This window comes from Amborella trichopoda, chromosome 9 (genome assembly GCF_054954075.1).
Source record: "Amborella trichopoda isolate Santa Cruz 75 chromosome 9, AtrichopodaSantaCruz75HAP2 v2.0, whole genome shotgun sequence".
Taxonomy (NCBI): Eukaryota; Viridiplantae; Streptophyta; class Magnoliopsida; order Amborellales; family Amborellaceae; genus Amborella; species Amborella trichopoda.
This window is the reverse complement of record NC_142344.1, coordinates 45,936,392-45,957,748: the sequence shown is the minus strand read 5'-3', so window position 1 is coordinate 45,957,748 and position 21,357 is coordinate 45,936,392. Positions and strand designations below refer to the sequence as shown.

Sequence of the window (21,357 nt, the reverse complement as noted above, 5' to 3'; positions counted from 1 at the left end):
TTAATGGCCATTGTTTCATTGATTAGTCTACACTTTATAATAATCCATGTATAATTACATATTTTATCCATGATAATTCTCAACATCAAGATGCATGAACATGAGAAAAAAATGGATTTCAAGTTTTGGAAATAGCGTATTTTGTAACGCATTTTTGGACCATCAATTTTCAAGATTTTGAAGGTTCATAGATCTTTCGATTTACACTATTTTTGAAGCATTAAACTTTATAAATAAAGATGAAAATATATTTTAAGGCTATCAAAAAGATTTTCAATATTGAAACTACATTTCTCGACACTATTTGAAGGTAGGCTCTAATTTGTTTGTTTAGAGCTTAGGCTCTATACAAACCGCACCCGAAAAAGTTTATACAAGGTTGCAAAAAATCCATTGGAAAAGATAGTTTTAGTGTTGAAAAACCTTTTAATTGATCATCTCGACATCGAGATGTATGATCATGAAAAATAAAAAGATTTTAAGTTTCAAAAATAGTGCATTTTACAACATATTATCTACACCGTCCATTTTCAAGATTTTCATATAAACGTTATAGATCTAACCATTTTTTAAATTTAAAATTTTATAATTAGATATAAAAATAGTTTTTAAAATAATCCTAAGAACATTTTACATCAAAATTATATACCAACCATGATAAATATTGAAGATAAGGGAATTATATATGAGGATACTATTTTTAGATTTAGAAAGACCAAAATATGAAGATACTATTTTTAGATTTAGAAAGACCAAAATATGAAGATACTATTTTTAGATTTAGAAAGACCAAAATATGAAGATACTATTTTTAGATTTAGAAAGACCAAAATATGAAGATACTATTTTAAGATTTAGAAAGACCAAAATATGAAGGCACTATTTTTAGATTTAGAAAGACCAAAATATGAAGATACTATTTTTAGATTTAGAAAGACAAAAATATAAAGATACTATTTTTAGATTTAGAAAGACCAAAATATATACTATTTTAAGATTTAGAAACACCAAAATATGAAGGCACTATTTTTAGATTTAGAAAGACCAAAATATGAAGATACTATTTTAGATTTAGAAAGATAAGGGACCTGGGAAGAGAGAGAACGCGCTAGGAAAATTACGATGAATTTGTGGCAAAATACACAACATTTGAATTTAGATGAAATGGTAGCGAAATAGGAAACATTTGGAATTAGAATAGTAGGGGTTACCCTTTTTGAGGGATCCCTTCCAGAAATTCTCAAAGGCCAAGGCTGAACCCAGGCCGATGAGGGGGTTTGGAAATAGTTTTCAACCAGCAATTGACGCGCCTCGGTTTTACCTCACTAGCTGCGTCATTGCCCCAAGCGCAAAGATACTCTTCATATCCCAATGCCTTTGATTTTATAGGCCTCTAGCCCCTCATTTTTCTCTATTAACATCAATGTGGGACTAATCATATCGTCTCTCATCCATCTCTTCTTATCGCATGTTTTTCTAACCAGTTGTCAGTGCAGAGCTCGTTTTGGTGCAATTTGAAGTTTTTGCGCATATTGAGGGCACAGTACTGAGGCCATCCCACATTCCATCTTCATGAACAACTCTGACTGAAATTTTAGTTTTGATTAATGGATAGATCGGCTTTTGTGGGTCATCTGATCGCATAGGATTCATGGTGGATCAGCCTTGTATTATGTAATCACTGCTCCGTGACACAGCCAAAGTAACTCGGCCTTGCCATGGTGGTGAGGTTCCCTCCTTAAAAAATTGTTAAAAAATCTAAAACAGAAATTAAAAAAAAATAAAATAAATAATAATAACGAGAGAGAGAAGGGACTGAGTCACAAAATGCTCGATTTTCTCCTTTTTTGACATTCTTTATAGTTGAGATTCCTAAATCCTAGCAAGAATCAAGAGTGCGTTTTGCCCGTATATATTTTTTTGGTCAGCAAAAATTATCCTCTACACGAAGAGAGAGAAAGAGAGACATGAAATGGTTGGAGTTGGGGAGAAAAGAGAGAGAGATGAGATTAAATTATCCTCCACGCGAAGAGAGAAAGAGAGACATGAAATGGTTGGAGTTGGGGATAAAAGCGAGAGAGATGGGATGGGGAAGGCTGTTGCCCGCACCAATTTCTCTTACCCTGATGGCCATTATTTAGCATTTTATAAATTGGTTAATATTTGACCGAACTATTGGACTTGCCCGGGTAACTCGGCTCAGGACAACGCCGAGTACTTGGCCCAAGCCGAGATTCGAAATACGATATCAAAGTGTATATTTTGCCCCAATCAACTCCATAATACAATGAAGGGTGAGGTCTGTACAAGGTGTCCTCTTTATGCTGTAGAAATAAGACATACAACTAAATTTTGCCGAAGTACTAGTGTTAGAAGCTTTATGAGAAATATATTTTTATCCCTAGTTATAAAATTTAAAATTTCAAAAGATCTACTGATAGAGCAAATCTATAGATAATTGAAAATCTTGAAAATAGACAGTCTATATAATTTGTTTCAAGACAAACTATTTTTATGATATAATTTTTATTTATTTATTCCATATCTATACATATCAATTTCAAGATGATTGATTGGACAGTTTTCCAAGAACACTCTCATCTAGAGGATTTTTGAAGTGCGCCTTACTTCAAACTTCAATAATATAATGTTGGCACCTTATATAAACATTTATCCTTGATAAAATATGTTGGGTTTATGTGGCCTTTAAAGGGTGTGTATTGGAATACTTTTATTATAGTGAAACATAAACTCAGTGGGAGTGTGGTCCCTCGAGGACCATACTAAGCAAATAATGTTTGCTTATATTAGACGGTGCATATCAATCTAGGCCAGTCGGTTGGAAAACCCGATGTACCTAGGCATAAAGAATTAACCGATGAGGGTTTTGGGTTAGCCCTTGATGAGATTGGAGCTTATACCTAGATGAAAGAGCCAAGGGACTGTGTGACCATTGTGTGTGATGGTAGACCTACTGAGACGAGGGCCAAAACCTTATCCATGTTCTATCACACGATATGCATATCGATAGATCGTTTGGAAAAGCCAGATATCCACCTTTAGGTGAAGCATATGCATGTGCGAGAGATACCCATATGCACCATAGAGGTGTGGTCGCATCAGGTCGTGGTGACCTTGACTCGTCGCTAGGGGAGGACCTATAATCTAAAGACTGGGATTGCGACCCCTTGATTCATCGACCTAACTTTGGTAACCCGCTAGTGAGCCACTGCTTGGACTGTGGGTCATGGAAAACACTGGATCGGTTCGATAAAGCTTGTGTAGTCTGTAGTCCACAGTTGGAGGTGGAGTATCCCATATTTACAGATTGAATTCCTAAAACCATATGAATCCTTTTCCCATCATATTAATTTAATTGTGTTCATTTATTATTGAAATTATTTTAGCTTTATTAGTTGAATTTTATGAATATCTCAATATTTTAATTATATTTTTTGGACTTGTGAAAATACAATTATAGATTTTACAAAGTTGTAAAAATTCAAATATATATTAATTCTTTTTATTTTAAAACTTTTTATAAAATTTTATGGGGGCCCAAAGTGCACATGGGCCCACCATGCGGCATATGGGCGGGGGCCCACATGTGCCACAAAAGGGTGGCACGTCCCACCCTTTGGATTCCTCTTGTTTCTTTGTGATCAAGATCTTTAAGATTATGGTAATTTTGATGCAATAGGCGCGAAGCACGAGTGAGACCCCCGCGGGCGGCGATGTGCATCACCATCTGCGCTTGCGTAGGACGTCGAAGACATGTATGACGATGAGCAGCTCCGTCTACAACCTGTGATAAGAAAGAGAGATAGTCCGCGGTCGTCAATGCATCGCCGTGCGTGACACCATTCCTGGAACTGAAACAAGAGCCCGACTCATTGCTTAAGCGCAGCCTGGTTCACTGTGTGCTCCTTCAGACGGCGCTACGCACAACAACGACTAATGTCGTGTGCAAACCATGTTGAGGGAAAGAGACAAACGAAGAGAGAAGGAAGGAGAAGTTTGCGCATGGCGCCGCCATCGCTATGCACGACCTGCAAAGTCACAAGAGGAGGAAGAGAGAATTCTGAGAGGAAAGAAAGAGGGAGAAGAAAGAAAGAGACATGCACGATACTGCTACTGCCGTGCATGGCCTCTGCGAAAGACTCAATAGAAAGACATACGAAGAAGAAGAAAGAGAAAAAGCGAGAGAAGAAAACCAAAGAGAGAGAAGAAGGGGAGAGAGAGAAAATACCTTGAAGATAGGAGGGATACCGCACTAAACTTTTTCTCTCCTCTCTCTCTCTCCATGACGTGCTCAAGAGAACTCAGGAAGAAAGCCTTAATTTTTATTGATCACGAGTTGAATCCTTGTACAATGATTTCGTGAGTCCAAAAGCCAAGCCCCCCCCCCTCCCCCTCAATGAGAGGTAACATCTATTTGTAGACTAGGGCTAAAACGTGAGTTGATTACCCAAAACTAACCCTAATTGGAGATAATTAAAATTTAAATGAATTAAATAAAATAAGGAAAATGAGTGTAAAATGACTGATTTGCCCCTGCTTAACAATTAAAAAATTTCAAAACAGTCCCTCTGAGAGCTTTGGACGTTCTTGATTATTCTAGCACGATCCATTGATGATCGGGCATCTGAATGAACAAAAGATGATTGCCATCACGTAGGGCTCGATGCTACGATCATTTTGATATCAATTTCAAGCCATGCATCACACTTTAAAGGCATGATCACATAACTTGAAATTTGAATAGATCTTGAAAACTTTTGATTGATAGTGAGTCTTCATCTTGATGTGTTCCTATGATTTCTTTGCGTTACGACAAACGGGACGCGATTTGGTGCCCGAACGAGTTTTGACAATCTTGAACTTTTGGCCAGAATTTGGAATTCTGTTTTCCAGAATCAGCAGTGACTTGAACTGAACCTTGTGTGAAATCCGACCGTTCATCACGTTCAAAGTTCGAACCGATGATAGGTACGGACCTTACGCACGCGATGCAACTGGTCTCACGTCGCTCGGGCTCGCCAGCGCTGTAATTTGGCAGCTCGAGTGACCAAAGGTACTACTGTAAATCTGCAACCTGTTTCTTCAAATCACAAATTTCTCTCCAGTTTTTCTTCCTGTTCCGGGATCGTCACAAAACGTGTCACATATCAAAACACTCATTTCGACGAGACAAACACGCTCCAACAAGTTTGAGTGCAATCCGATCTCGGACGAGGGAGATATTGACGTCGCAAGTTCACTGTTTGTAACTGTGCTTTAATGGAGTTTAGTTGTAGAGTGGCCTCACGAAAATACTGTGTGACTCTTCCTGTTTTGATCTTTTGTCCATAACTTCATCCTAGAGTGTCCGTTTAAGCTGAAATTTAACTCTTGAGGATTTTCAATCATGTCGAATCCAATGGTGATGGTTCCACGGCCATTTAATGCTTCAAAAGTAGGGTTCTAGTTATAGGGGTTCATTTCAAGGTGCTAGAGGCTGATTTTGTCGAAACTATTTCTTCATCTGCACTGTCTTAGACATGTCGGAATGCGACGAAACTTGGTAGGACACTTTTAGGAGTCCTCATCAAGATCTTGGCCAACTCTGGAGCCATTATGAGACTGTCGAAATTTCCACTGTTTGTCAGACTTTATTGACCGCTTCTCTTTTATTCCGTGTCGGGGACCTATGGTACTGAAAAATGTCTTCAAACAGTGAATTATAATTTTATTCATCAAAATTTTATTATAGTCCAGTAAATGGTTGTGTCATAACAACATGGGAAAAAGCTAAAAACTATTAGCTAATTATTAATTCAAAATGTAGCATCTTTATTGCATGGCTTTTGAATCCCAACGTATTCATCCAAAATCATAATCATACCACTGCCACCCTGAAAATAAAACTAATTTTTTAAAATATTTTTTATTTTTAAATAAAATATCATAAGTTAAAGAATAGTGGTTCTATACAAAGAAATGTTAAATTCCAAAAACGAAACGTGACTAAAAAAGGGACATGTAATAAGACACTCCATAGAAGTGTAATGTACGTTTTGAGAAGTGTCAACACACATACCAGTGTCCACCAAGTGTCAACACGTGGTCTGACCCTTGGACACGTATGCCCATGTTTCTTAGACCAATACCAAGAACCCATAGTGGAATAGTTTTGATAATGGCATCCCCAAATTAAATCCATATTCCTGAATCAATTTGAACAAAATCCTATACGCCGACCAATCATATTCGAGTATCAGTCCTACACCTGCAGCTTGAGCTCTGCAAGTTGTTTTCTCAATTTATCTCTGGTTACAAAACTATGTTTTGGTGATATCACTTCAACTGACTTACAAGGGATATAGTATCAGTACATGTTATTTATCAGTACATGGACATAGTTTGCCAGCAGTTGTTCTTCATTTGTATTGGGTTCAATTTGTGCTTGCATCAAGTACTTTCATGCACCAATAGTCATAATTTGATGGTATGCATTGTTAGTACCATTCATTGAAACAAACACTGATTGCCAGTCATCAATCCTGTAGATTGGATGCTGAGTAACTTGAAAAATTGGTTACTGTTGAACATCCTTGAAGATGGAAGGACATTGTCCATGCAGTTGAATTATGCCATCCATGTGTTAATAAACAATACGAAATGAGGTAAAGTTTATATGAAGTTGCAACTTTAAAATGTAGAAATAAGGTGCACCTCAAAAATCCATTGGGAAAATGTTGTTTTAATGTTGAAAATCCCTCTAATTGATCATCTTGATATCGAGATGTATGAATATAAAAGAAAAAGTAAAAGATTTCGAATCCCAAAAATAGTGCATCTTGCAACACATTATTTGGTCCGGCCATTTGCAAGATTTTCATATGTTTCTAGACCTACTTGATTTGAACCATTTTTAGAATTTAAAATTTTATAATTAGAGATGAAAAAGATTTTCAAGTCATTCTAAAAATTTACACCAAAATTACATGTTACAATAAATTTGGAGGTAGGTCTTAATTTGATTGTTTAGGTTGCAACCTTATGCAAACCACACCCTTTTCAAAATGACTCCCTTGAAATACTTCACATTTAAATATACATTGTATTTAATATTTTTTATATCGCTTTTCCCCTCTGGAAATATCTCCCTATCTCCTAAGGCTGGGAAGCCCAGCGACCTTATAATACAATGGTGGGGTGGTGCAGGGGTATTTGTAACTTTGTGGGGAAGAAATAGTTTGTCTGTGTAATGCTGATAATTATTTGCAGCCTTCAGACAATCGACTTAGCCAAGGTACTGGTGGGGCGAGTCATTTGGCCAAATCCGAATAACTCGGCCGAATTCAGGTTATACTTTTTTAAAAAAAAGAGAATAATAAACTTAATAAGGTTTATATATAATAGGATGCTGATATTGTCATGACTAATGAAATAACGTATTGGTATAAACGTTGCCCTGCAAGAGGTTCAAGCATCGAATCCTGTCTCTTGTACAGGTCACTTTGTAACCGAGACGTGCACAATAGCCAAAGAGACTGTAACCAAGACGTGCGCAATAGCCAAAAGTCTCTTTGACGTTCAAGGAACAAAAGGTAGTAAATAAAAATTATGGAAAGTCTCTTTGACGTTCAAGGAACAAAAGGTTTCAAGGAACAAAAGGTAGTCAATAAAAATTATGTATAGAATGCGGGACATAGTATACTTGACCTTGCGGGACATAGTATACTTGACCTCGCCCATAGGCTGAGGCCGAGTTCAAAAATATTGATTAAGGCCGAGTTCAAAAATATTGATTATTTTGAGTGTGGACAAGTTTAAGATAAGCATCTTAGAGTTACTCTAAGATGATTTTGCAAAGCATCATGTAAGTATAGCCATGGCCTTGATGCTTTCAAGGAAATTTGTTTTTTTTAACCGAGACGTGCACAATAGCCAAAAGTATCTTTGACGGTCAAGGAATAAAAGGTAGTGAATAAAAATATGTATAGAACTCGAAACATAGTACTTGGCCTCGCCCATAAGCCGAGCTGAGTAAACTCGGCGGAGTTCAGAAACGTTGATTATTTGGGCGTGGACAAGTTTAAGGTAAGCATCCAGAGTAAATCCAAGTTGATTTTGCAAAGCATTCTGTAAGTATAGCCATGGCCTTGACAAATGTAGTTTGCAGTTCTCTTCTATTGATGCTTTCAAGGAAATTTGTTTTTTGTAACCGAGACGTGCACAATAGCCAAAAGTATCTTTGACGTTCAAGGAATATAAGGTAGTTAATAAAAATATGTATAGAACTCGGGACATAGCACTTGGCCTCGCCCATAGGGTAAGGCTGAGTAAACTCGGCCGAGTTCAAAAACGTTGATTATTTGGGTGTGGACAAGTTAAGGTAAGCATCTAGAGCAATCGAAGTTGATTTTGCAAAACGTAAGTATAGCCATAGCCTTGACAAATGTAGTTTGCAGTTCTCTTCTCTTGATGCTTTCAAGGAAATTCATTTTTTGTAACCGAGACATGCACAATCGCCAAAAGTCTCTTTTACGTTCAAGGAATAAAAGGTAGCGAATAAAATATGTATAGAACTCGGGACATAGTACTTGGCCTCGCCCATAGGGTGTGGACAAGTTAAGGTAAGCATCTAGAGCAATCTACGTTGATTTTGCAAAACATCATGTAAGTATAGCCATGGCCTTGACAAATGTAGTTTCCAGTTCTCTTCACTCTTTTCTTGATGCTTTCAAGGAAATTCATTTTTTTTAACCGAGACGTGCACAATAGCCAAAAGTCTCTTTGACGTTCAAGGGATAAAAGGTAGTGAATAAAAATATGTATAGAACTTGGGACAGAGTACTTGGCCTCGCCCATAGGCTGAGGCCGAGTAAACTCGGCCGAGTTCAGAAACATTGATTATGTGGTTGTGGACAAGTAAAGGTAAGCATCTAGAGCTATCTAAGTTGATTTTGCAAAGCATCCTGTAAGTATAGCTAAGGCCTTGACAAATATAGTTTGCAGTTCTCTTCTCTTGATGCTTTCAAGGGAATTCGTTTCTACTTGGTAAAGTTACAAGGAAAGAGAAAAATCTTTTAAATTAGTAAAATTATGGGAAAATAAAATAACCTGCAATAAGACTATTTACTTATAGTATAAGAAGATCACAAATCTTGTTGACTGCTAGATGTAAAATTAGATGGTTGACGGTATGCCACTAAATGGACACAAAGTCCAAAATAAAGTTCTTTGAACTTTGTGACACACCCCAAGATGTCGAATTTCACATCCAATGGCTACAATTCATTGTGACCTCTATGTACTAAAAATAAATAGTCTAATAGTATGCAATCCCATTTTCAAAATAGAGAAGTCTTTCTACATAGTAACATGGCCCTTACAGCTTTTGAGTTTTGATTAGTCGGTCTGAGTTCTGGGTGGCCCCATATCTCTTCTGCTTGATGCCTCCATGGCCTTTATTGTTGGTCCACATTTTTGTTAAGAAAGTGAATGGGTGAAACATGATTTTAAAATATATTATTCTGAAATAACACTTAGTATTTAACAAATTAAAAATACAACAAAATTCTCCATTTTGTCTTTACCCGCATTGGATGTGAGTGAAAGCTTTCGTAACGCTGTCCATTAAACCATGATAGCTTACTCTCATTACTTGTATCATCCCATCCAGTTGCAGGTTTGCTCGCTAAATTTCTGGGTCTCTAAAGACATTTGTTGCAGGATCCATTTGGTGGTTATCTTCTCATGCAGTGGAAAGCACATCGACTATGCATCTGAAAGGTTTTGAGACTATTTGCAAATTCTCTTGTAATCCTTTTCTAGTTAAATTTTCTTATGCTAAAATACAATGTCTTTTAACACTGCAGAAGTTATAAAGGGAGAGCCTCAAGATCAAGATACCTCATATGAAGAGAGAAGAGCAAAGTGGAAGTACCAATGATCATGTAAATCAAAGAGAAAACAGATTACAGAAGATGCCATGAGCTACAGCTTTGGGATGCAATCAATGAGTAAATTACTCAGAAATCAAAGGCAAGGAACCCTTTATATATAATTGTTTTGTTATTGTTTAATTTATATAATGATCAATCCCATATATTTACTTGCCAAAAAAACAGAAAAGTAATACTATCATTATTTAACTTAATGCAATTATTGTAGTCCTTGGTGTTATTTAACATGGTTAAGACATGTATAATTTGACAACTAATTATGTCTCTATGTCTAAGATTGTTAAACCCATTTTTGCCTCTGTACTCCATGTCTGGTTCCAAGCGGCATCAATGGCATGGGTTGCTGATTTTTTACAGGAATTTAGGGTATCAAACATTATGATCCAAGGAAATCAAAATCAGATTATCTTGTTCAGTTGTGTATGAAAAGAAATGGAGCAAGAAACCAGAAAACAGAACAAAATCTAGGAGATTTGTGAAAACAAATAAATATTGCATGGCAGAGTAAGAGATGCTTGATAACTGAACAAGAGACAAAAATTTAAGAAAAACATTGGGATTCTTGTTTGGATGATAAGGTTCAAGAAAATTTGGAGAGTTTCAGATGTGAATATGATGAATGGGAAACAGCAGGTACAAAATACAGGTCATTGGATTCCTTTTGCAGCCACCCCTTATTTGTCAAACATATTTTATGCCAACGAACTTAGTTATCGTAAATGTACACAGAAATGAAGTCAGAAATAACAAAAGACTGCAAAATTATCTCTTATGAAACACCTCTTTCTCTCTCTCTCTCTCAATATATGCGTGGAAAATATTTTCAAAAAATTATAAAAACCCCCCCTTGATTAAACTTTGTTTACATCCTCCCCTAACCAATTTTTGTATTGCAAAACAAATATTTTTAGCAAATACCTCTAATAAAAAAAGTCATAGTTTTTAGGACCAAAATGCCTTCTCTCTCTCTCCTAACACCCACGACTTAACTTTTCTCATAACACAAAAAAAGCGGTCCGGCAGTGGAAACGAGCAGTCCGACAATATCCCAAAGCAGTTCGGCATGGCCAAAGAGTGGTCCGGCACTGCCAAAGTGCGATCCAACAATAGGCCCAAAGTGCGGTTTGGCAATGTCCCCATTCGATCCGCCAATTATTGTATGGCAATGTGCACTCGGTCTGACATGTGCTCTTGATCCGGCACCTTTTGAACTCGGTCGAGCGTTCTTTCTAGCCGTTGAGCATCCTACGAGGATGTAATGCCATCATGTATGGACAAGAGCATTTTTGTTTAAAAAAAAAATGATGCATTTTTTACGTTGAGGGTATTTGCTAGAAAAGTTTGTTTCGGAACAAAAGTTACGATAATTGGGAGGACGTTGTCTAGAAAGTACAAGTTGGAAAAGTATATGCAATTTTCCCAAATATTTTTGGTAACCCAAGTGCTTAAGCTACCAATTCAACAGGTCAATGACCAACTTGCATGGACACTATTTGATTTTTAATATCTTTTCTGCGTATCCATTTGACTCGAAATTTTGGTGTTATGCGCGCCTCACAAAAGGCAAACAAAAATATATTGAAACATTATACATAAAATTTTAAAAGAAAATGTTTTGATAGGGTTGACAGCTATGTCAAAATAAGTAAAGCCTCAACTCAAAGCTGACTAAAAAATGCAGTTCTTTTAGCATTGAAAAATCTCCAAATTGATCATCTCAGCCTTGACCATAGTGATTGTAAAAAAAAATAGGACTTCTAGTCCTAAAAATAGTGTATATTGTAACACATTATCTAAACCGTCTATTTCTCCTAAAAATAAGTGTTCATGGATCTGTAAGATCTATACCAATTTTTTAGCTTCAAATTTCATAATTGATGTTGTAAATTGATTTTAGAGCCATCATGGAGATTATGATGCCCAAAGTGCTTTCTAGACAAAGATTCGAAGTGAAGCTTTACTTTGTTTTCATAAAGCCTAGGACTTATAGAAACTATGTCTAATTTTATAGGTATTTTAGCAATTTAAATATTTGCTTTTTTATTTATTCATGCAAACGTGGCCTCAAACTTCATGTTCATAGGATTTACAAACAGTAAGGCAGTATGTTGGGGCATTAGTTCAGCCAGTATGTTGGGGCATTAGCTCAGCCAATACTGCTTCATACGTTAATGATCAGCCTAGTATCAATTTGGGTCATTGTACTACTACTTTTTCGTGGACGAAGAATGAAGGAGAAGAGATGAAATCAATGATTTAAAAATCGGCGAGTTGAATCGGGAACCGCCTGGTTCTAGAGCAAAACCGTCGGTTCCCACCTGATTCTAAGGTCAAAAGCACCTTCATATGTGTGTATGCGTCACACGTGTGACACGTACCACTCTCACACATGTGTACGTGTGACACGAGCAGTACACACTCCCACACGTGCCACACACACTCCCACACACGTCATACGCATATGCACATGTCACACATGCGACACACACCACTCCCACATGTGCCACACGTGAGACTCACATGCACGCGTGCACGGATGCCCTAGTGTTTTCACACTTGTGTTTATCTTCCAATTACATAGTTATTTATATAGCATATTTGAATACTCATCCTTCGATGTGGGATAATTCCCAAACATCATTAAATGAAAACAAAATGCAAATATATGCTATTAATAGGCAATTTTAAATACATATGTTAAGGAGGCATAATGGTTATCACTAATGCTATTTGGTTTGACTTCTCAAGTTCGAATCCCCCATTGGGCCATATAATAGTTTATTCCCTCTTGAGCTAATTTTTGTTCCTTCTTGAGTATATAATAAATTAAAGTGTTATTTCCAAAATTTGTACGCATTTTATTAATTTTTACATTGATAACCAAATCTTTTATCTTATTTATTAATTTTTACATTATAAATCATGTAATGTACTATTTTTCTTACAGTTGTCAATAATACATTTTAAATTAGATAATATTATAAAATATTTTTAATTTGTTATTATTTATCAAATAAAATAATTATAAAATGTAAACTAATAATTATAATTTCATTATATTATTAGGTTGTAATAATTTTGGATTATAGTTAGTTAGGCTATAATAATTTGCGTTTTTTTAGCAGATTAGGGTTTTTCGCCAAAACGAGATTTTAATGGCCATTCTTTCATGATTTAGTCTACTCTTTATTATAGTCCATGTATAATTACATATTTTATCCATGATAATTCTATGATCTTTTTTTTATGTGATGCAAATTTAATACTTAAGTTTATACAGGGAAACAGCATCTCAATATTCACAAATTGATGAAAAAAATGAAAGTTAATAATGTAGTATCCTCATTTCTTATTGGATTCCTAAAAAACAACATTTATAATGAATTTTAATAATTTTTTCGGATTTTTTTGAAGCTTTAATCCTACCGATTCCCGATCCGGATAGTCGATTCGTCGATCCGGATCAGTTTTCGAGGTGTCCGATCGGGGTCACCGATCCGCTTTTTAAACCATTGGATGAAATGAATGACCGAGAATGACAACTTTAATTTATTGCAAAAAAATTCATGTGATTTTTTCTTTTAATTGTTCTGAGCATGTAGATGTGATATACACATGTGCAAAACTCAAAAACATAAAACATCTAATTTGCTCAAAGTTTTTAAATTTATTAACAAGCATATGTAGGCAGTTTGGCTATTTGTGTCTTTCTTGACTATCCAGCCTAATATTGTAATTTACGCCGTTCATGTCTTTCTCAAGATTGAATCTGGATTGTTGGAGTGATACTATTTGATGCAATGGAAACTTACACAACAAATTTTAGAGGTTCAGTTCAGGTCTTGAAAGGCCGTTATTTGTGGATTTCACTGGGCAAAACCCATAAAGCAGGATCTGTCATTATGAGGCTCATGTATGGCTCGCAAGGGGCTGGGCTTAAGCCAACTTAGACCTGGACCTAGCCTGGCCCAAGTCCCTATGGTCCTACCCGTCCCAATCGGGTCTAAGGGGCCTTGACCCAAGCCCATCCCTAGACAGGTCGGTTTGGACCAAAAAAAAAATATGGGAAATACAGGGTTTTGTGCTAGGCCACTCGAGGCTCGGCCCCCTGGTTGTATTTTGTGGTGCATGCCCAGTTGGGTCGACTAGGTCAGGCCGCCCAGTACATTACCAGCCTGGTTGCACGCTAGGCACTACCTGCCATTTCTAAAATGGGATCATAATTATTTTAGAAGGAAAAAGTTTATATAAGGTTACAACTTTATATTGTTGAAGTAAGGTGCACATCAAAAATCCGAAAATGGAGAGTGTTTTGGCATTGGAGAACCCTCCAACTGATCATCTCGACCTTGAGATGAATGGACATGAAAAAAAAAAGAATTTCAAGTCCAAAAAATAATGCACCTTATAACAAGTTATTTGGAACATCTATATTTATGATTTTTACGTGCTTCTTGATCTGTACCATTTTATAAAATTTAAAACTTATAACTGACGATGAAAATAAATTTTGAAGCCATCACAAAGATTTTGACACCGAAACAACATCTCTAAGTAAATTTTATATGTGTACCTTTCATCAACAATGTAAGGATGTAACCTTATACAAACCTCACCCTAACTATAATTCTGATACATGAGTGAAAAGTTACAATATATTACAATATATAGAAGTTATAACATCATTTTAAGGGTGGAATAATCTTTTGGGGGAAGGGTGTTAGTTCATGATTAGAAATTTTATCTTGTTTTGAAGTCTTTTTAATTAAGGGTAAAACGCATTATTTTTTGGACGAGGAATCTATAAAGCCTAGGCTTTATGAAAACAAAATAAAACCCCACCTCTAATCTTTATCCGGAAAGCACTTTAGGCAACGGAAATCCTCATGATGGCTCTAAAATCAATGTCCAATGTCGACAATGAAATTCGAAACTCAAAAAATGGTACAAATCTTGTTGATGTATGAATACTTACTTTTAAAGCGAAATGAATGGTCTAGATAATTTGTTACAATATACACTATTTTTTAAAGCTTGAAATCTTTTTTTTTTTTTTTTCACAACCATAATGTTTAAAGCCAAGATGTAAAGGTTTTCTAATACTTGCATTGTAATTTTCTATGAGCTAATGAGGTAAAGCTTTATTTATTTTGATAGTGTTGCACCCCTATCATGTTCCTTATCTATTAGCATAATTTTGATGAGTGGAATTTTAATTAACTAAGACGCCCAAGCTAAGGGTCTAATCCAGTGTTTAAAAAAACGACGAGTCGAACCGGACTCGCCCGGTTCGAATAAGAAATCGCCATAGACGGATCGAATCGGTGAAAAAAACGGGAATCATCCGATTCTAGAGAGAACCGGACGATTCTGTACAGTGACTCACCGATTCACTGTGCGGAATCGGCGAGTCCGTACAGTGAATCGTCGAGTCCCGTACGATTTTTTTTTTTTTTTTTTTTTTTTTTTTTTTTGGGTAATCCATGATAGATTTTTTTATAATACTTGATCGATTTTTTTGTAATCCATGATCAAATTGTTTTTTTTTTTTTGTAATCCATGATCAAATTGTTTTTTTTTTTTTTTAATCCATGATCGAATTTTTTGTTTTTTTTTTTTTTTGTAACCCATGATAGAATTTTTTGTAATCCATGATCGAATTTTTTGTAATCCATGATCGAAATGTTTGTTTTTTTTTCTTGTAATCCATGATCGAATTTTTTGTTTTTTTTTTTTTTTTTTGTAACCCATGATAGAATTTTTTGTAATCCATGATCGAATGTTTTGTAATACATGATCGAATGTTTGTTTTTTTTTTGTAATCCATGATCGAAATGTTTGTTTTTTTTTTTGTAATCCATGATCAAATTTTTTGTTTTTTGCTTTTTTTGTAATCCATGATAGAGTTTTTTGTAATCCATGATTGAATTTTTTGTAATCCATGATCGAATTGTTTTTTTCTTTTTTTGTAATCCACGATTGAATTTTTTGCTTTTTTTTGTTTGTTTTTTTTTGTAATCCATGTTCGAATTTTATGTAATCCATGATCGAATTTTTTGTAATCCATGATTGAATTTTTTGAAAATTTGTGATTTTTTTTTTTAATCCATGATCGAATTTTTTTTTGTAATCCATGATAGAATTTTTTGAAAATTTGTGATTTTTTTTTTTTAATCCATGATCAATTTTTTTTTTGTAATCCATGATAGAATTTTTTGAAAATTTGTGATTTTTTTTTTTTAATCCATGATCGATTTTTTTGAAAATTTGTTATTTTTATTTTTTAATCCATATTATTCAAAGAGAAAATGAGAGAGATGATGATTCTGAGGCTACCCTATCCCAGCCATATTATTCACATATCGAGTCCCAACAGCAACAGTGTAGGGATGAGCAATCTTCGGGGATTTTAGATTGGGAACACAACAAAACACTAACACTCGAGGATTTGGGAATAGTTAGACGTCTGCTAATATCGATAATTCGTTTTTAGATCAAATCAATGAATTTTTAAACGAATTCAATCAATGGCACCAGCGTGACCAAGAAGAACAATAACGTCGTCTATCATTTTATTTTTAGATCATATGTTACTAATTTTATGCTTTATTGTAGTCCATGTATGTTGATATACTTATTCCATAATAATTATATGTTTATCCTTTTGTGTGATGTAAATTAAATGCTGAATGGCGGTTCATGCAGGGAAAGAACATATCAATATTCGCATATTCATTCAAAAACATGAAAATTCTTAATGGAGTACCCTCATTTCTTATTGAATTCCTAAAAAACAATATTTATAATGAATTTTAATAATTTTTTCAGATTTTTTTTAAGCTTTATTCTGATCGATTCACCCGATTCTCGATCCGGATAGCCGATTCGTCGATCCGGATAGGTTTTTTGGAAGCCCGATCCGGATCACCGATCCGTTTTTTAAACCATTGGTCTAATCTATAAAGAGGATTCCATTAAGTGTGTATGTGCGTGCCTACGCATGTGTATTGTGTATGTAATTTCAAATGAATTGGATTTATAGAAAAAAATTAAAATTAAAATACAAAAAGAGGTCGTGACCGTCAGATTGGCTCAAATTCAATCTAAATCGTTGGACTCACATGTAGTTGTGAGCTAGTGGACTAACTTCAACAATTTTGAAAATATACATATATAAAAGATTTTATATAGAGGCGAAGCTCGACAACCTCAAAAATTTCACTAGAAGAGGTTGTTTTGATAGCCAAATATCCTCAAATTGATTATCTCGACATCAAGATGCATGGACATGATAAAAAAATGGATTTCAAGTTTTGGAAATAGTATATCTTGTGACGTATTTTTTTACCGTCAATTAGTTTTTGACAGTCAATATATATATATATATATATATATATATATATATATATATATATATATATATATATATATATATATATATATATATATATATATATATATATATATATATATATATATTGAGATTAGCCCACTAGCTCTTATGAACATATGGGCCCAACGACCTAGATTTGACGATCACGACTTTATTTCGTATTTTAATTTTAACTTTTTTTTTACGAATTGAAATAACTTGAAATTTTAAGTATATGCTCTTAAAAAATAAGAGAATCTAATAAAAATATCAAAAAATAATTTACAAGAAATAAATTAACCAAAATACCCTTAAGTTATTTTTTGGGGGTATTTTAGTCCATTTAGTTTTTACGAATTATTTTTAAAATTTTTTTATTAAGTGTGCTTTAATGAGAAGAATAGACGTCTACAATTTTAAGTTATTTGAATGTGTAAAAAAAAAATTAAAATTCAAACACGAAATCAGGTCGTGGCCCTCATATCGATTCAGATGGTTGGGCTCATATGTTCATATGAGCTAGTGGGCTAATCTCAGCGTTTTCCAATACATGGAAAACTTTTAAAAACGCTTATAGGTGAAATTAAATAGTGTTTTGCCCTGCCACAGACATAATATGTCCGTGGCGGTTTTGCCTTAAAAATCGTAATGATTCTATGGGAGCTATGGCGGTTGCCTGTGTTTTTTGTGTGAAAAAATACCGCAACGGATATAGTAGGTCCGTTGAGGTCTTTTAATCCATGCCGTCCAAATAAATCAGGTGGCGCCGAGCCTATGGGCGAAAACACTGTTTATTTTTGTCCATAGGCATTGCATAGTGACTTCATATGAGCCCAACGGCCCAAATTGAATCTGGGTCGACCTGACGGTCACGGCCTCATTTTATATTTGAATTGTACTTTTTTTCGACGAAACTAAATAACTTGAAATTTTAGGCGTATATTCTTCAAAAATAGGATAATCTAATAAAAATATCAAAAAAATAATTTGCAAGAAATAAATTAATCAAAATACCTCTTAAACGTTTTGAAGATATTTTGGTCAATTTACTTTTTGTGAATTATTCTTAAAATATTTTTATTAGGTGCGCCTTGATGAAAGAATACATGCCTAAAATTTTAAATTAAATTTCAAATTATTTAGATTTATAAAAAAAAACTTAAAATTCAAATATGAAATGAGGTCATGACCATCAGATAGGCCCAAATTCAATCTGGGTCATTGGGCTCATATGTTAATATGAACTAGTAGGTTAATCTCAACATTTGACTGTCAGATAGGCCCAGATTCAATCTGGGCCATGGGCTATGTTCATATGAATTAGTGGGTTAATCTCAACATTTTCATATATATATATATATAGAGAGAGAGAGAGAGAGAAAAGTTTATATGAGATTGTAACCTTAAAATGTAGAATCACATATGCACCTCAAAAATCTAGCGAAAATGTTATTTTAGCATTAAAAAAACACTCTAATAGATCATCTTGACATCGATATTTATGAATATGAAAAAAAAAAAAAAAAAAGTTTTTGAGTCCCAAAAATAGTGCATCTTGCAACACATTATTTAGACCGTCCATTTTCAAGATTTTCATATATTTATAGATCTACTTAATTTAACTATTCTTGAAATTTAAAATTTTCTAATTAGATATGAAAATTAATTTTAAGATAATACTAAGAATTGTTTACAACAATGGTTTAAAAAACGAATCGGTGACCCCGATCGGGATCCCAAAAAACTGATCCGGATCGGCGAATCGGCGATCCGGATCGGGAATCGGGTGAATCGGTCAAAATAAAGCTTCAAAAAAATCCGAAAAAATTATTAAAATTCATTATAAATATTGTTTTTTAGGAATTCAATAAAAAATGAGGGTACTCCATTAAGAATTTTCATGTTTTTGAATGAATATGCGAATATTGATATGTTCTTTCCCTGCATGAACCGCCATTCAGTATTTAATTTACATCACACAAAAGGATAAACATAGAATTATCATGGAATAAGTATATCAATATACATGGACTACAATAAAGCATAAAATTAGTAACATACGATCTAAAAATAAAATGATAGACGACGTTGTTGTTCTTCTTGGTCACGCTGGTGCCATTGATTGAATTCGTTTGACAATTCATTGATTCGATCTAAAAACGAATCATCGATATTAGCGGGCGTCTGACTATTCCCAAATCCCTGAGTGTTAGTGTTTTGTTATGTTCCCAATCCAAAATCCCCGAAGCTTGTCCATCCTTCATGCTCACCTGCACTGTCGTGCTCATCCCTACACTGTTGTTGTTGGGACTCAATATGTGAATAATATGGCTGGGATAGGGTGGCCTCAGAATCATCATCTCTCTCATTTTCTCTTAGACCCCCTTCCCACTCTCCCTCATTAGGTGCAATATCACCGACATATTGTGGATACATTGGCTGGCTGCTTCCTCTTTCATGTTGCTCATCACTTTCTTCAATATCTTCATCACCGATAGCCTCAAGGAACGCTCTCTTATGCAACACTGGCTCCTCCTCTTCTACTACCCATTGGTCTGCTGTGTCTGTGACAAATATGGTGTCTAAGTCTATCGGCCCATAGTCTTCAAGCTTCTTTCTTATTTGTCGCTCTCTGAGGTTTAAATTATAATGAACGTAGACTAGTTTATGAAGCTTCTCAGAAGCGAGTCGATTCCTCCTAGGAGTGTGCAACCATTGGAACGTACTCCAGTTGCGCTCACAGCCAGTAGCAGAACATGTCTGGGAGAGCACCTTGATTGCTATCCTTTTTAGGTGAGGTGCATCAGTACCATATATCTCCCACTATTCAGCTGGATTAAAATGTAAAAAGCATTGTAAGGGCAAGAACAATTCATAAGATTAAATATATGAATAAACAAAATATTAGCGAGGGGATAACCTGGATCCATCATAGTTCGAGAATTTCTGGCAAGTCTAGTTCCGAAGGATCCTATAGCATCCCTATACATAGCAAGCTAAAACAAATATATTACGTTTTAGTGCATTATTCCTCACAAATATAACAACTCAATGAAGTTCTTACCCAAACATTAAATAATACCTCTTGTATTGCTGCTACTTGGTTTCGATGGCTTCTCTCCAACCTTGCAATAATGTATCTGACCCCTTCCATATCTTGTAGGGTTGTTCAGGTGTCAAATAGAAAAATTTTGGGTTGAAGTAGTAACCTAAAAAATATATAGGTAGAAAAATGTCATTTACAATTTCATAAAAAAATGATTTAAACTGAAACATTGTAATGATATAAATATATATTTACCAGCATAATGAATTGGACGTCCAAATTTGGTGTTCCACCTCTTTTCTATAATCTCGATCACTTTGCTAGCAAAATTACACTTCTCCCCAATAGCTGATTTCGCCCTCTCAATACCTTCATAAAGGATACCTATGGTAGCTTTCTTGTCAGCATCCACCATTCTTAACACCGTGACTAAAGGGGCAGTGGCCTCTATAACACTGGAACATCGAGACCAGAACAACCTATTTGAGATTATGTTGTCCACTTTTATACCGGTACTGGACTTCGAGAGGCGGTCATTTAACCACTCTTCACAAGTAAACAATCTCTTTAATGCACCTTCAAATTGTTGAATGGAATCTACAGCTAAGTAATCGGTCGCAAAGCGGGTTATGGCAGGCCTGATTATCTCTTTTTTCTTAGAGTGTTCTCTAAACAGAAATAATATTTTAGAGTGGTTGTATATAAATCTCGACACCAACCTTGCTTCATCTAGAGTCTCCTTCACAATTTTGATCTCACCGATTTCCTCTAACATAAGATCGATGCTGTGTGCAGCACACGGGGTCCATACTAGATGCTTCCTCTTATCCATCAACTTGCTGCCCGCAGAAACACATGTACGCGCATTGTCCGTAATAAACTAGACTACATGCTTATCTCCCACCTCCTTCACTATCTGATCATATAGTCGTACGTAGAAGTTTGCATCCTTCTTCGTCCCTGATACGTCTTTGCTAGACAAAAAA

At 35.0% G+C, this 21,357-nt stretch overlaps 2 long non-coding RNA genes and 1 pseudogene across 2 annotated transcripts; 1 reads left to right on the top strand and 2 right to left on the bottom strand.

The window, feature by feature from the left end:
• Positions 1-1,204: 1,204 nt before the first annotated feature.
• Positions 1,205-1,356, bottom strand: LOC148780562 (U4 spliceosomal RNA; annotated as a pseudogene).
• Positions 1,357-9,675: 8,319 nt separating this feature from the next.
• On the top strand, positions 9,676-10,671 carry LOC148780561 (uncharacterized). The gene is made up of 3 exons (XR_016040550.1): positions 9,676-9,780; positions 9,867-10,032; positions 10,311-10,671. It is a non-coding gene; the product is annotated as an uncharacterized LOC148780561 (long non-coding RNA).
• A 9,447-nt stretch (positions 10,672-20,118) lies between these two features.
• On the bottom strand, positions 20,119-20,466 carry LOC148780560 (uncharacterized). Its single transcript, XR_016041698.1, has 3 exons — positions 20,408-20,466; positions 20,246-20,321; positions 20,119-20,156 (listed from the first exon to the last, which is right to left on the bottom strand). It is a non-coding gene; the product is annotated as an uncharacterized LOC148780560 (long non-coding RNA).
• Between the last annotated feature and the right edge of the window lie 891 nt (positions 20,467-21,357).